The following is a 13,825-nucleotide window of genomic DNA, read 5'->3' on the forward strand; positions in this document are numbered from 1 at the left end:
GTGGGAATAATAAATGCGACCACTTTAGTGTCCAACTCCTTCCCCAAAGTGGTTTAGGTTGGAGTGGGAAGAGTAATTATGACCCCTTTAGAGTACAGTACAACCTCCAAAATGGTTTCAGTGGAAGTGGGAATAAATGTAACTACTTTAATGTGTAACATGTTTGGAGTAACATTTTATATTACAGTGTGATATTAACATAATTTTTACTGATTTCTTTAAAAAGAATAGTAATGAGACATTGTATGATTTTTCTTCTGTTCTTTATTTACTTTTTACTTTTCATTTAATATGTTTGCTTACATTTTTAAACATATATTTTTAAAACATCAAATATAAAGATTTTATTGGTATTTTGTACAACATTTCTTATAGTTTTGTGAAATGTAAAACGTGTTTAAGATTATTTTTTTAACATTGTTTCACATATTGGTGTTTTTCAACATTTTAGCAAATAAGACACTGGTTTTTTACCATATAAATTTTCTTTTACGGGTTTTATGTACTTTTTAAGTATATTAGAAATAATACTATATTTTAATATTTATTGTTTTTATAGTGCTGTATACATTATACTCTACATAATTGTTTATATTTTCTTAATACATTTATTGACATTTCTGACATAATATATAACTCTGATACATATTTGTAAAGCATTTTTAACAATTTGTGGTTAAAGTCCAATTGTTTTATATAGGTTGCTAGCTTTTTTGTTTTCATTTAGCAACCATTTTGTAGACTAGTTCTGTCATTTTTTTGTTGGATACTTGCTGGTTGTAGGATAAGGTAAGACCTATTTTAAAGTTTTCGATAGGGTTTTGGGGATGGGTGAATGTGGGTAGAATTACTTAATGTTAGTGATAGAGTTAGGTTTTATTTGAGGGCTATTTACTCATTGTTTGTGTTCTCTTGTTTAGCAATGCTGTGCGTTAGGCCTGCTTGGTTCTACTCGTGGTGTTTTATATATTGTCATGTTTGGTTTGTGTTTATTATAGTTTTAATGTAATACTTATGTTGTATCTGAAAATAGTGTTTTTTTACAGGTTGATGGATCGGAAGTCATCCCATGGACCTATTTTTTTAGTTTTTTTTTAAAGGAAATACATTTGTTTTTTTGTAAAGAAATATTATTATTTTTGATTTCCTTTACTTTTTGGAGTATCTTGGGGTAGTTCTTCTTCAACTGTTTGGTGTTTTTATGGTTCCTTCTGACTTTGGATTACCTCTACAGGTTTCCCTTGCACATTTTTACATTTTGCATTTTTTAGGGAGGGTTTGGACTTTATTTTTAGTTTTTGGTAGATTCTATTTTGAGCACATTGACCTTGATGAAGATTTACAGCTACAATCCTGTAAGTTTAATTTCAATTTTTATTTGTGGATGGGAAATGTTATGTTTTTTAAATGTGTATTTTCCATAATTACAATGTATTAATTTCATTTTCTATGTGCTAGATGTACTTGTCAATTTGTTTTATTTCTACTGTTGTGCTTTATGGTTATTGATATGATGATTTGAAATTAATTATTTAACACTTTATTTGTATTTGTCAGTCTTTTCTATGTTACTTCTATGTTTCTGACTGATATAGAAATAAATTGTTTATTATTTATTTACAAATTGTTAAGTGATGGTGATGTTTACCTTTATTAGGTTTTGTTGATTATTGTGTATTTGGCTATTTATTCTAAGGAGTTTTTGTTAATGAAGATTCAAAATTTACATTGTGGTATGTTGTACATTCTACTGGTTTGTTTGTTTATTTGAGGTTTCATTTGGGTTACTGATTGCCCGTTTCTTAGTTGTTGGTACCTTTTTTTCCTTTTGCAGGGCTTCTGTAAATTTGTATAGTGTAGATAGGGTTCTACATAGTGGCTTGGAAAGCATTCTGTGTCTTACTGTGTTGTTGGGTTTGGCTTCTTGAGCCATGGTGCTGTTGTAGACATTCCACCATGGTATTTGGAACTTTGGTTGGCGTCTGTGCCCAGGGCAGTGCAGTCTGCCAACCCCTGTGTCTTCAAAGTAGCCCATCTTTTGACTGCCTGATTTGCGGTGGCTGTCAGACTGCCACACTCCTGGAAGTCCAACCTCCAAATTACGGCTCTGGTGGTTGGACTGTCAGAGGAGTGCGTGCCGCCACCAACAGGAACATGGTTCCCAGCCGGGTAGTGATGGTTGGATTCGTGTTCAGCCACGGCGCTGAGTTCAGCACCGCCGTGCTGATCATGAGTCCAGTTTTGGCCAGCCTTTTCATGGCAAGGACTCTGCCGTGAAAAGGCTGGCAGAAAGCCAGTGCTGGAGCTCACAAGGGGGCCCCTGCACTACCCAGCACCCTTGGAATGCACACAGTCTGCTACGGCTGACAATGGGTATTCAGAGGGTGCTGGAAGCACCCTCTTTGCGACCACATTCGCCTCGGCTCCATGAGGAGCTGAGGACAATGCCACCGCACTGTTTTTAATGGGCTGACCTGTGGAAACCTCAAATTTCTGAGGTTTCCATTAGTCAGTCCAGTCGAAACCTTGTAAACGGTCTGGAGGGGAGACCACCAGCCCTGTGGTGGTCTCCTCTCCATGGGGCTGGCAGGCCGATGGTCAGCCGGCCAACCTCATAATGAGGCCCTTAGTTCGTGTTCATTTTGGTGGTAAAATGGACTTTCCATAAGTACGTTGTAGTGGTTAGTTACCTCTGTTACAGAACATATGCTAGTGCTATTACATTTTTTATTTCAAAGTAAGCTGGCTGTTTGTTCATTATCCGGCGCTTAGTGCAGATTGTTGGAGATATCCCAAAATGCTTTGGTTAAAATGGTGATAACAGCCTTTGAATGGCTGTGTGTGGGCATGGTTTAGTTACTATTTGTATCTTAGCTTGTTCAAAATGTATTATTATTTTATGTGAGGAGTAGATGTTTGTTTTTATTTTAATGTGGTTTAGTAGTTCACAGTAGATGCTACTTTGTTGTTAGATGGCAAGGCGTGTATGAGGGACATTAGCGTTTTGATATTCACAATCTATCATGTATGCTGAATATCTAAGTGAATGGTCTAGGGCATATTTGAAATGTTCCGTCCGCCATCCAAGTTTGACATTTGCTTAGTCTTAATAAATTATCGGCTGTAGTAAATTTAATAATTTGTTTGTAATTATTAAGATTGTCATGCAGGAGGAAACCTTCATCATTGAGTGTGGTGGTTTAGTGTTCAGGAATGTGGATGTCTTGGTATCTTCTCGTGGCAGCAATGGTATCACTGGTGGCTTTCTCACCTTCTGCTATTAAGCATTATAAAGCACTTAAAGCTGGTAGCTGTCCTGTGATGTGTTCAGGTACTTTCAGCATATCTTTCATAATTTTAGCAGTGGGCTCTCGGAACCTAGTGCTTGCCTCTTTTAAATCTTGAAGCACATGCATTATTTTGATTTCAGTGCCATTTGTGGGGTGGTTGTGTTCTCTCGCGTTAATACCAACATAATTTTTCATAGTAGCCCTCCCATAACAAGCTTTAGAGTTGTATTTTGTACATTTCAAATTATTATTCTCAGTGCTTGTGCTTTCTTGACTGCAAGTGTAGTCTATGTTTTAGAAGTATTGTTTGCTTTTCCGTGAAATGATATATCTTGCTCTTTGTAATAATTTTACTTTTGCTTTGCTGAAGTACATAAAATATAGCAATCATTTTGCCTTTTATATTTACATATGTGTTGTTGATTATAATTGCAGTTCTTTTTTTCAGTTTTCCATTTAAGCTGTTGCAATATGGATTGGGTGGTTTGTTTAAGGGAAACAACTTGTATTAGTTATATTTTAACTGTTTATTTATAGGTAGTTTTCTGGGGGGGTTGAGGGATTTTAGTTTTATAGAGTTTTATATAAGTTTGGTAGATAATAAAAATATAGAGTTTGTTTAGTTTCTATACTTTAATGTTTATAAAAAGAGTTACTTTCAACTGTGTTCATTTAAAAGTTTTACTTACTGGTGAAGGTAGTTGTATATTGTCTTCCTGTTTTATTTTTATTTTTGCAATCTGGCAGAATGCTATTGTCTTGCAGCTTTAGTGTTTTTGGTGTGATGAATGTAGAAATGTTCTGTTCCTTTTTATATTGTAGTTTTAGTTAATTACATTTGTTATTGATTAGTTTGCTTTACAGTTGTATTTATTCATTTGTCTTAGTTTAGTTAGATTTTTTTACAGTTATTACCTTTTGTGGTGGACTCTAATTAGTGTTTCTGTTTTAATGTTTAATATATATATTTCTGTTTTTGTGTTGCTATGGATGTAGATTGTTTAATAAGATATATCTTAATTTTATTTATTAATGTTAATTTTTATATTACATTGAATCATGTATTTATTTTATGTTTTGTAATGTATTTTAATTTGATTTTATGTGTTGAAAGTTTATTTTTATGTTTTTTTTAAAACGTATTTTTATTGGCAATTTACACACGACAATAATGTCACACTCATTGGTCAACCTTTCTATGTAAGTAGAGCACTGTTCATACAGAAAAAAGAAATAAATCCATCAGCATCAAACTGGAGCAATCCTTCCTTCTATCAGTACATTTCCCACCACTGCATCTCTCAAATTGGGCTCTACATTATGGGAGTCATTTCGAGTTTGGTGGACAGAAAAGCCCATCCGCTAAATATCGGATAGAGTGGCCGCTTCCTACGTGGCCACCTCTGCCGGAATCATTAAGAGTTTCCCACTAGGTCGGTGGGCGGAAACCTAGGTTTCCGCCTGCCAGCCTAGTGGGTAACAGGCCACATCATTGACTCTGGCTTGTATTTGAGCCGGCGGCAATGCTGTAGCCAGCATGGTGCACCAGCACACTCCCAGTGTTCACTGTCTGCTGACAGTGGACATTGCGACTGTGCTGGGAAGAGGGGCCCCTGCACTGACATGCCAGGTTCAAGGGCAGTGCATGGGCTCCCAGTGTCCCCCTGCACCTGCTCTCCACCAGCCTTTTCATGGCAATGTTACCACCATGAAAAGGCTAGCAGAGAACGAGGACGTATTCCGCAGGGCAGTGTTGCATGCAGTGCAGCCCTGGTGGATTAGGATCTCTGACACCGCCAGACTGCTGGGATCCAAGATCCTGGCAGAGCTGATGGTTCCCTGGCGGTCGGAGCGCCAAGGTTGTAGTGGATTCAATTTCGTTTTATTGGGAATCAGGAGATAGCTTAGCCTTCTGGCTTGCAGGCCTCTGCCCCGTCACCTGGTGACTTTTACTCTACTTAGCCTGCTCTGTTTTAGTGCATTAATTTAATTATTTCTTCCAAGATGGCTGCTACGTTTATAGTTAGGAAGATGTTTTAATTTCACGTAATCAGTGCCACCCTGTGAAAGCGCCATTATCAGTGTCAAATCTAAGTGATGTACGTAGGTATTCACATCATGTACTTTCCCACTTATGTGTGACAGTAAAAAAAAAATTTTAAAACACATTTTTATTATTTTCTCCAGATGTCAGTAAAATTGCTTGTGACATATTTCAATACAGTGATTATCACAGTATATAATATACATTATAATACTCTCACCAAAATATCCTTACATTATTGTGTTCAGTCATGAAATCTTATATCCAGATTTCTTTTACATGTCTATTCTGGATCAGTAGTAGTATATATAGGATATTCCTGTTTGATGGAGTCCCCGGATTGAAGCTGTGCTCTAATTTCTATTCCATAACTTATAACAATTAACATTCCCCCCTCCCTCCTATATAACTTTTCAACTTGACATCTTATTCTCACTGGAGAAGCGTAGCAGAGGCATGTCCGGAGTCATCCGTGTAACGTAGATCATATGATTATTGTTTGGGGCCGATGCGGAGGGGGTTCTTGTCCAGCATCTGAGCCCAAAGGTGCAACCGCGAGATCACATTTCCATTATGAACACATTTCGATCAGTGGTTGTTAGATCTCATTAAAAACAAAATGACCTAATATAGCTGTGTCTGTAGTCATCCCTGGGTCTTCTCCACCCCACTTGCCTTCTCAAAAGCATCTAATACTTCATCCCAGTCTGAAGCCATAGGGTGTCACTTCACTTCTCTACTCTCTTCTATTTTGAGAGCAGTACTCTCGGCTCTACCCCACTCCAACACCTCCATACTCCATTGTGTCATTGAGGGGGCCAATGTGGCCTTCCACCGCCTAGTCAATAAGTGTTTTGCCAGTAAAAGTGCCAAATCTGCGAACCGTGATGTCACCCTCCCCTTCCTCTTATGGGGAAACAGTCCAAGCAAACATGTCTCCGCTGTCTCCCAAATATCTCTTCCTATTACCTTCTTCAAGACGGTACCAATCTCTTCCCAGTACCCCGCTATAGTAGGGCAGCTCCAGAGCATGTGTAATAGGTCTGCCTCTTCCATTCCACATCTAGGGCATTCAGATGATAATGTAGGGTAAAGCTTATGCAGCCTATGCGGTGCGAGAGACGCTCTATGTAGTATAGTGTGTTGTATAAATTTGAATCTTGTGTTTCGTGAAACCCGATTAGGGTATTCTAGTATTGAAGACCATTCTTTATCTGATCATTCTTTACCTATATCCACTTCCCACTTAGACTTAAGAGCCGTCAGGGGCAGCAGCAGGTCCGCGGTACAGCCATTTAACTAGATGTGTCCTGTGTCCCACCGCATATATAGTATGAACAAACTTGTGTGTGGGGAGTTCTATACCATCTGGAGCCCAGTGAAGTGTATTATATTTGCATGTAGTAAAAATAATGAGTTTGATAAATTATGCTCATGGACAAAATCTGTATGCGTAAGTAGATGGCTGTCTCTGAACAGCATCCCGATTGTGCCCACTCCCTCCTGTGCCCATTTTTTTTTTTTTTTTTGGGTCAGTGGCCCAGTTGGCACGGGCAACCCTACCAGTAGGATATCAATAGCATAGGGAATCGTTCCGGCTGTATACCTAAGCGCAATTTTCCAGTATTGCAGGACCACACGTAATAGAAGTTGCATCCTCTCGGTGGGACGGGACCCAGGACTAATCAAGGAATGTAGGCGTCCTCTATCAATCATTGTTTGGGTAAATTAAATTTAGTGCAGATTCTGCCCAGCCAGCCAGTATGCAAGCCATTGAAGCTGGCTCGCAGCACAGTATGCTTTAAAGTCGGGCGCACTCATGCCCCCCTGATCCACCGGCATTTGCAATTTCGTCAATCCAATCCGGCACCTTCCTCTTCCCCAGATAAGTTCAAACAGCATAGAATGTAGTGCCCTGAAGTAGGAATCCGGCACCCTGACCAATACGTTTCCAAAAAAATACAGGATATGGGGCAGCATCACCATCTTGGCCAGCGCTAAGTGCCCTGCTATAGATAGGGGCAGCGTTACCCAAAATTTAATCTGCGGTTTGAGCGAAGTCATCGCTCTCCACAAGTTGCCCTCCAGTAAATCCAGCGGGGTCTGATAAACCTGTATACCTAAATAACGAAAGGTGTTGGCAGCTACCCGCAATTGTTTACCACTGATCCCCACTGCGGTCCCCACATCCAAATTTCAGAAGAGGAATACTACAGACTTATCATAGTTTATTTCTAATCCTGACAGTGGTGCAAAATCTTCAAATATTTGTGCAGCAGAACTCGGGTTGTGGGCAAGGTTTTTCACATACAAAATAATATCGTCAGCGTATAATGATATTGAGTGCTTTGTAGTCCCTATCTCGATTCCCCATGTCTCCACGTCTCACCGTAATTGGTGTGCCAAAGGCTCCACCGCCAGGACAAACAGCAGGGGAGACAATGGGCAGCCATGTCTGGTTCCCCTGTAAATATGGTAGGAGGGTGAGATATTCTGCCCCGTTCGTCCTCTTGCAGTAGGGGTCGCGTAGAGCAAGCGAACCCACCAGACGTATTCACAAGGAATTCCGAATCTTTCCAGGACTTCAAACATATACTCCCAGTTTAAAGAATCAAATGCTTGGCGCAGATCTAATGAAAGACACCCCGCTTGGGGGTAGCTCTCCCTGACGGAGTCTATTACATGAGCTAATCGGCGTATATTCAGCGATGTGCTACGAGACGGTACAAATCCATTCTGGTCGGTGTGTATTAGGTTTCCCACAAAAGGAATGAGTCTCCGCACCAGCAATTTAGCTAATATTTTATATATTCTCTATTCAGTAAGGATAAAGGCCTATAAGACGACATATCTAGTGGAGACTTCCCAGGTTTTAATAGTGAGGTCACTATGGCTTTCTTAGTTGTATCTGGGAGGCAGTCGTTGGCCAGAGAGGCCTGGTATAATCTCTCCAGTTGGGGGGCTAGTTTTGAACTGTACAAGGAATAGAATTTGGATGGGAAACCATCTGATCCTGGTGATTTATTACGCGCCATATCTTTTATGGCCTCTCGTATCTCCCCTTGTGATATCTATGCACTCAGTATTTGTTTGGCTTTATCAGCAAGTGTTGGTAATGTAATGTCAGAGAGGAAAGCCCTAAGTTGCACCTGATCTAATACCAGTGGGGGAGAATACAGAGTTCTATAGTGATCACATAATGCCTCGTTAATTTCCAGCTGAGTGTTTACACTAGTTTGTTGTGGTGTATTGATATGTAAAATGGGGGCGGGGATGGTTCATCTTTTATAAGGCGCGCTAAAAGCGCACCTGCCTTATCTCCTTCATTATGCATGCGTTCCCTATATTTAGCAAGCAGCTTTGTATGTTCAGCTCTTGCTTCCTGTGGCTGCTGAGCTGATTGGGTCTGTGCCACAGCTTTCCTTTCTAGGGGGCTCAGGCTGTCATCCACCCATGTTATCTCCCTCAGTATGACCGTCCGTACCCCTGCTGCCGCTCCCAGCAGCGCTCCTCTGATCACCACCTTAAACGCTTCCCATTCCATTAATGGGGAGGACGCCGAATCAGAATTGTCGGTAAAGTAGTTAGTTATTACCTGTGCTATCTCCTCTCTCAACACCACATCTTCCAACCATGAGGGTTGTAATCGCCATGTCGTGATTGGTGTAATCCACCTCCCCCAATTCATATTCAGCTCCAATGGGTTGTGATCCAAAAGCGTTTTCCCTAAATATGTAGCGTGAGTCATCTTCGTTTGCAGTGTAGTGGTGCATAGAATACGATCAAGTCTCATGTGTACTTTATGGGGTGGGAGTAAAAGGAATATTCTCTCAGCCCTACGTCCTTTGCTTGCCATATATCTGTGTGTGCCCAACCATGTAGCCAATTCCGCAGTGCTTCCGCTTGTCACTGCCCATTAGTTCCCGACAGTTGGGGGGTGGATCGGTCAAGGGCAGTGTCCAACACTGCATTGAAATCCCCACCTATTATCCAGGGGGTATCAGCTCAGGGGGTAAGCACCATCGATAGGCATTCTAGGAAAGCATCTTGACCACTATTTGGGGCATATACACTACCCAGGTCCACCGGCCTCCCTTCCAAGTTACCCCTGACCAACTTATATCTGCCCTCCTCATCTACTTTTGAATCCAATACTTCAAAGGGGACCCCAGACCGTATCCACACGGCCTCACCGTGAGCAAACGCGGAGTACGATGTGTTAAGCAACTGACCTCGCCATTTTTTGCAAAGTTTCACTGCTTCCTGAGTGGTGTGATGCGTTTTCTGTAAATATGGTATGTGTGCTTTGCGGCGATTCAATTGAGCCAGTATTCTATGTCGTTTGTGGACAGATCCCATTCCACGCACATTCCAAGTGACAATATTATAATCAGGTAGTGACAGCATTATAAAACCATAATAAATGATTCCCCCCCCCCCCTGTTCCCACCAAACTGCCTCTCTCCAGGTAAATCATGCACATTTGTTGATGTCAGAACTTCAAAACCATAAACTATGCCCTTAACGGTACCCAGTACTCAGCAAGCCAGAAGGGACTCTGCCAAACCCTTACATAATAAAATATCAATTCATGTATAATCATCATTATGTAAATAGTCAAACAAGCCTACGCAATGGGGTGTGCGAGTTGTTAATGCAATATTAACCCTTCGTGGTCAACAAGTTCCCCTATATAAAACAGAGATCACAGAGTTCGCCCGTCCGGGCCCGCAATCAAGGAAGGAGATACTAGGATCTCCTTAAAGGAAGGGGATCCATTCGTTAGCAGGGAGTGAGTGTGATTTCTGCCTCATATCTCCACGATCAGGTAGCACAGTGAGACTCACTTTCACGTATCGGTCAATGGTCAAACAAAGATGCGACCCATCCATGTTACAGTTAGTCATTATGCGATGTTACTCAGATCGCATGAGCAGTTTGTGGGTGATCATAGTCCATACACCGCGGCAATCAGGGGAGTTATTTAAGGGCATTTTGTCACTCTGATTATATCATATTTAGTTCCTGTGCTGTCTGTGGTGTAATAGATGGAAACAGTGTTGAGCTACTTTCTGAGTCTGACGCGACTGTGCTATCTATCGATGATGCAGCTCGAGGGGAGGGTGGGCTTGTTCTATGTATGGAGTATGCCGATTGTATCGCATCATTCCTACCCTCCAGCATCTGCGACATCGTAGGTCCAGTTTTCTTCCAAGTTGAAGGTTGTCGGTTCCCCCTGCTTTTGCGGGGTTGGTGCTTCTGCCTTGGTAGTAGGGCCTCATTTTGGCTCTGGGGACCCGGGTGCGGGAAGGTCAAATCTAGCCAGTCGCGTACTAAATCAGGTGTGTCAAAGAAGTGCGCCTTTTGGTTATATGTAATTCGTAGCCTGGCCAGGAACAGTAGGGCGAACGGTACTCCCTCCACTTTGAGTCGCTTCTTCACTGACTAAAAGGAAGCTCTTCGTCTCTGAACTGCCAGCGTATAATCTGGATATAGGGAAACACGAGTATTATCGATGACAATGGGGTCTTGCAGTGGGGTGTCACGATCTCTGTAATTTAGCACCTTGGCTATTAAGGGGCGCAGTGGTGCCCCCGGCGGGGGTCTCCTACTAGGGATAGGATGTGCTCTTTCTATTGTAAAGTGGATTGATAGCTTATCCATTGCCAAGGCTTTCAACCAGTCTTCAACATACTGTGTGGCGTCTTGACCTTCTTTTCCTTCTGGTAGACCAATTATGCAGATATTATTACGTCTAGATCTCCCTTCAGCGGCTTCGACTCCTTCCTGTAGGGCTTCTACCTGGTGTTGTGGGTGCTCAATAGCAGTTTTGTGCTCCTTAGGGTCTGGAAGAATGCTGGCAACATTTGTCTCTGTTTGCTTCAGTCTCTCCGTTATTTTCCTCTGATCATCTTTCAGAACACTTAGTTCCATCGTGATTGACCCTAGTCTTTGTTCTATCGCCATCCGTGACTCTCTGATTTCCTGTAGGATGACATCTAGTTTGTCCATCGGGACATCCATTGTCGTGGCTGGCTCCTGGTCCCCTGAGGTCGGCACGTCCATACCATCAGTGTGCTTACCCTTTGTGTGGCCCATGACTGATCTCTTATGTGGAACAGTCAGCCCAGTGCAATGGCACAGCCGGTCTTGTTGTGCTACAGGGTTGCCAACTACGGGGGCCACCGTCCCCGACGCCCCCGTTATTCTTCTGTTTCCTGCAGCAGTAAGTAGCTGGTTCTAGGTTAGACGACAGTGGCAACGTTAGTCACTGCTCCCTCACCATAGTACCCAGCCGAGGATCGTGACAGTCGCACATCCGCAAGACCGCCACTGCCCGTCCTGTCCCAGGTATCCTCCCTTCTTCCTTCGTTCACCACATCTCCAGCAGGTAAGGCTGCAGCACCGCTTCCTCACCCACTCATAATCTCCGGCTCACTCTGTCTCACACTCAGTCTAGGAGGCCCAGGGTGCCATCACCCAGGAACAGCAGGGGCAGCGGAGTCCACAGTGCAGCAGCCGGCCCTCGCAGCCTTCAACTCTCTCGGCCGCTCCGTTGCTGCACCCGGACTCACCACGCCCTGCCGCCGACCGTCTGCCCCGTCCCAGATATCCTCCTTTGTTCCTCTGTTCACCGCATCTCCAGCAGGTAAGGCCGCATCGTCTCCCGTCCTCCTCCCTTAGTCTCCGGCACACTTTGTCTCTCACTCAATCCAACAGCGCAGGAGGGCTGGCCGGCACCACGCAGGAGCAGCAGGAGCGGCGGAGCCTACAGCGTGGCAACCGGCCCACACAGCCAGCCACTCTCACGGCCACGTCCTCGCCGTGGCTCGACCCCTGAAGGAGAACAAGAAATTAGCCAAAATACAGCAAAAATTTCGTTTTTTTAAAAGAAATGGGAAAAAAGGGCTGCAGAAGAAGGTTTGTGTTTTTTCCCCTGAAAATGACATCAACAAAGGGTTTGCGGTGGTAAACTCACCATCTTCCCAGCTTTCAGGAACAGGCAGACTTGAATTAGAAACCCACATTTTTCAAAACAATTTTGACATTTTACTGGGACATACCCCATTTTGACTATTTTTTGTGCTTTCAGCCTCATTCCAGTTAGTGACACAAATGGGTGAGAAACCAATGCTGGATCCCAGAAAGCTAAATGCTTCTGACAAGTAGACAAAATTCTGAATTCAGCAAGGGGTCTTTTGTGTAGATCCTACAAGTGTTTCCTACAGAAACTAACAGCCGAAATAAAAGAATATTGAAATTGAGGTGAAAAAAACAGCCATTTTTCTCCACGTTTTACTCTGTAACTTTTTCCTGCGATATCAGATTTTGAAAGGAATATACCGTTACGTCTGCTGGACTCTTCTGGTTGCAGGGATATATAGGGCTTGTAGGTTCATCAAGGACCCTAGGTACCCAGAGCCAATAAATGAGCTGCACCTTGCAATGGGTTTTCATTCTATACAAGGTATACAGCAATTTATTTGCTGAAATATTAAAAGTGAAAAATAGGTATCAAGAAACCCTTTGTATTTCCAAAATGGCCACAAGATAAGGTGTTGAGAAGCAGTGGTTATTTGCACATCTCTGAATTCCTGGGTGCCCATACTAGCATGTGAATTACAGGGCATTTCTCAAATAGACATCTTTTTTTACACACTGTCTTACATTTAGAAGGAATAAATGTAGAGAAAGACAAGGGGCAATAACACTTGTTTTACTATTCTGTGTTCCCCCAAGTCTCCTGATAAAAATGGTACCTCACTTGCACGGGTAGGTCTAATGCTCGCGACAGGAAACACAAAATGGACACATTACATTTTCACAAAGAAAGCAGAGCTGTTTTTTGCAAAGTGCCTAGCTGTGGATTTTGGCCTCTAGCTCAGCTGGCACATTTTCCTCTCATTTCGATGACAGAAAGTTCTGGAACCTGAGAGGGGCCACAAATTTCCTTCCACCTAGCGTTCCCCCAAGTCTCCCGATAAAAATTATACCTCACTTGTGTGGGTGGCCCAGGTACCTGCAATAGAAAAATGCCAACAACCTGTAGAGATTGAAGGGTTAGCACAGTGAGTTGATAAGCACATTTTTTTCTTTTATACATCTTTTAGGCTGACTCTGCTTTGGGGACCCATGCAAGTGAGGTATCATTTTACTTGGGAGACTGAGGGGAACACTGGGTGGTAGGAAATTTGTGCCACAGCGGTGATTCTACAAAGAAAAGTGAGGAAAATATGATTTTTGAAGCAAATTTTGAGGTTTGCTGAGGAGTCTGGGTAAGAAAATGTTGGGGGATCCAGGCAAGCCACACCTCCTTGGACTCCTTGGGGTGTCTATTTTTAAAACATGTCGGTTTGGTAGGTTTCCCTAGATGAAGGCCGCACCCGGGACCAAAAACATAGGTGCCCCCCCCACCAAACACAGGTAGTTTAAGCAATAGATCATTTTGGTGTGTCCACATACTTATGTGATGTTCGAAACACTAAAATTG

Source organism: Pleurodeles waltl, chromosome 7 (assembly GCF_031143425.1).
Source record: "Pleurodeles waltl isolate 20211129_DDA chromosome 7, aPleWal1.hap1.20221129, whole genome shotgun sequence".
In the NCBI taxonomy this organism is placed as follows: Eukaryota; Metazoa; Chordata; class Amphibia; order Caudata; family Salamandridae; genus Pleurodeles; species Pleurodeles waltl.